This window comes from Antrostomus carolinensis, unplaced genomic scaffold (genome assembly GCF_000700745.2).
Source record: "Antrostomus carolinensis isolate BGI_N321 unplaced genomic scaffold, ASM70074v2 scaffold24, whole genome shotgun sequence".
Classification (NCBI taxonomy): Eukaryota; Metazoa; Chordata; class Aves; order Caprimulgiformes; family Caprimulgidae; genus Antrostomus; species Antrostomus carolinensis.
The window spans coordinates 10,606-12,648 of NW_010312586.1; positions in this window are offsets into that span (position 1 = coordinate 10,606).

Sequence of the window (2,043 nt, forward strand, 5' to 3'; positions counted from 1 at the left end):
ATTTTCAACATTGCCCATGGTGAGGGCAGGAGAAATGCTCTTTGCAGGTGGTAAGAAATAGAGAAGGTGGCTGGGACCATGGAGAAATGAGTAGAAAAGAGAGAAGAAAACATCTCTCCTGGTACTGAGTTGTTGCTCTGCATTAAAAAAAAAACAAACAACAAAACAAAACAAAGCAAACAAATACAATTTGTGTTATAGGTAAACAAAGGAACTGGCCAGGCAGGACAGGAAGGCAGAGCCCCGTCACAGCCCCATGCCGCATGGGGAGATAACCAAGAATCCTAGAAATGTGGAGAGAGGCTTAAGGTGATTGCTCAATGCACGAGGAAACACAGGGCAAAAGCCAAATATCAGGGAAAGGAAGCTGGAGAAGGGCAGGCTGATACGAGCAATGAGGTCAGTGCTGCAAAAATAGTGCGGGAAGACTTCCTGGAGGCAGCACACAGGCAGAGCACACGTGTCCCCGCTGCTCCTCCTGCCTCAGAGGCACAGGTGGAAAGGGCTCATTAGCCCGATATTGGGTTAAAATCAGCCAGTGGAGGTGAGTTCAGTCCATCAAAAGCTCCTAAGCTGCAAATCCCACTTCACGGCACCTGCAGCTGAGCTTCATTTCCAAGAGAGTACTTCCAGATTGATGCAACTCCATTGGCAAAATCCCATTGAGTTGCCCGAGCTGAGGCTGTCACCCAAAACACATGAGGAATGTGTGGCTGCATCCACTCAAAACAGCCATTTTTCTTGAATGAGTACCAAAACTGGCCCCAGCTTGCTGTCAGAGCAAGCACGAGACAGACAGACTGCCCTCCCAGCTTGGGTTTGATCTCCAGCCTTGTTGCATGGTGAGCTCATCTCTTCTGGATTGCAAGGCACACTGCTGGGAGAGCAGCCATCTGACCTGCGGCCCTGCAAGCACTGGCAGCGTGGCTTGTTTGGGTTCCTGATATGCCAGGGGTCTTGAGGCTTGTTTTAAGTTCATTCCAGTTTGGCAGTTTTGATGGGTTCTGCCTTTCTGGTCTGGTCACAAGAAGTTGGATGTTCATACCAATCTTGCTCTAAGACAAACAGCATCCGTAAATCTCTGGGTGAAGCCAAGAGAGTCTTGTCTTTCATTGCTCTCTGCTGTCCCCTCAGCCCTCTGAACCCCTGATGCCCTCACAAGCATGGAAGCCTTAATCAATGTCCTATCAAAAGGAGCAGAATAAATCTCATTATCTTGTGAGACAAGGTCACAATCCCTGTGTGGCCGTCTGGCAACAGATGGGGCTGCTCCTTGGGTTGTCTTCTCTTTACAGGAAGTCTTCCATCAACTCTTGCCATGCACGAACCTCTATATGTCTCCAAAATGCAGTTTCAGCACTTGGCCCTGCTGTGGCTTGTTTAGTGGATCACTACTCAAAGCAGAGGACTTCCCATCATGTTCCACTCTACCAATCCATCCTCCTCCAAGGAGACAATATGGCATGCCTCCAGCCCTGCCCCCAGGATCTCACTAGAGGATCTCCCATTAGGATCCTATGCAATATTGAGTAACTTCTCCAGTTTCTTTGAAATATGACTAGTTTTTTTCAGTCACCTATAGAATGAGGAATCTCTTTCAGGAGCAGGCCGTGCATTATGGCCCCTTGAGCTCAGTTAGATTTGTTTCTCTAGCTCATCTGTCTTCTGTTCCTGCTGCTCTGCCTCTTCCTATGTTCCCAGTGATTTGTTAAAATATTGCACCAGTGAAATCAATGGGAAAACTGCCTCTAATGTTCTGGGTCAGACCTTGAGCTTGGACTTGTAGAAAAGCCTATTTTCCTGACCCATTGCCCTTGTTGTGCTGGTCCAGGCATGGAGCTGCTGCTGGGGCCAGTGGCCCAGGTGGCTGTGCTGACACAAACACGTGGTTCTAGACAGTTTTCCCTTCCACCCTCAGGCAGGGAAACGGACAAGGATGTTCTGCGGGTTTGAAGAGGACACACAGCTGATAGCAACCACATTTATGTCAGTGTTTATTTGCATTTCCAGCAAGCCTTTGATAAAACCCAGCTCCTGCATGCA